This window comes from Cynara cardunculus (assembly GCF_001531365.2).
Source record: "Cynara cardunculus var. scolymus isolate 2C chromosome LG 17, CcrdV1, whole genome shotgun sequence".
Taxonomy (NCBI): Eukaryota; Viridiplantae; Streptophyta; class Magnoliopsida; order Asterales; family Asteraceae; genus Cynara; species Cynara cardunculus.
In genome coordinates this window covers 29,382,514-29,383,468 of record NC_037544.1, presented here as the reverse complement: position 1 = coordinate 29,383,468, position 955 = coordinate 29,382,514, and positions in this window count along the sequence as shown.

Sequence of the window (955 nt, the reverse complement as noted above, 5' to 3'; positions counted from 1 at the left end):
GGTGCATTACTTTAAGAATAAAGTATGGATACCAAAGGTTGGTAACCTATGATCAACCATTTTGGACGAAGCCCATCGATCCAGATATTTGATTCACCCAGGAGCAGATAAAATGTATAGGGATCTAAAAGAGTATTATTGGTGACCAGGAATGAAGAAAGATATTGCTTTGTTCGTAAACAAGTGCCTGACTTGTGCCAAGGTAAAAGCTGAACATCATAAACCATCTGGTCAACTCCACCAACCTGAAATACCCCAATGGAAATGGGAGCAAATAACCATGGATTTCGTAACTAAGCTAACCAAAACTGGAAAGGGACATGATACTATATGGGTTATAGTAGACCGACTTACCAAATCAGCTCATTTCATTCCCATTTGTGAAGATTTTAGCATGGAAAGGCGTGCACAAATCTACATCAATGAAATAGTTACACATCATGGTGTGCCTATTTCCATTATTTCGGATAGAGATACACGTTTTACATCACGATTTTGGCAGTCCCTTCAAAAGGCATTGGGTACGAGCTTGAATTATAGCACCGCCTATCATCCTCAAACAGATGGACAATCGGAAAGAACTATTCAAACGCTAGAGGATATGTTTCGTGTGTGCGCAATAGATTTTGGTGCGAGTTGGGATACCCATCTACCCCTTGTTGAATTCTCTTATAACAACAGCTATCACACCAGCATACAATGTGCACCGTACAAAAGCTCTATACGGACGTAAATGCAGATCGCCGCTTAGCTGGGTAGAGATTGGAGATAGACAATTGACAACGCCCGATATTATTCAGGAAACCACCGACAAGATTTCAATCATCAAGGAGAGGCTCAAGACAGCAAGAGACCATCAGAAGAGTTATGCGAATAATCGGAGAAAGCCGTTAGAATTCCAAGTGGGGGATAAAGTACTCTTAAAGGTATCGCCATGGAAAGGACTAGTACGATT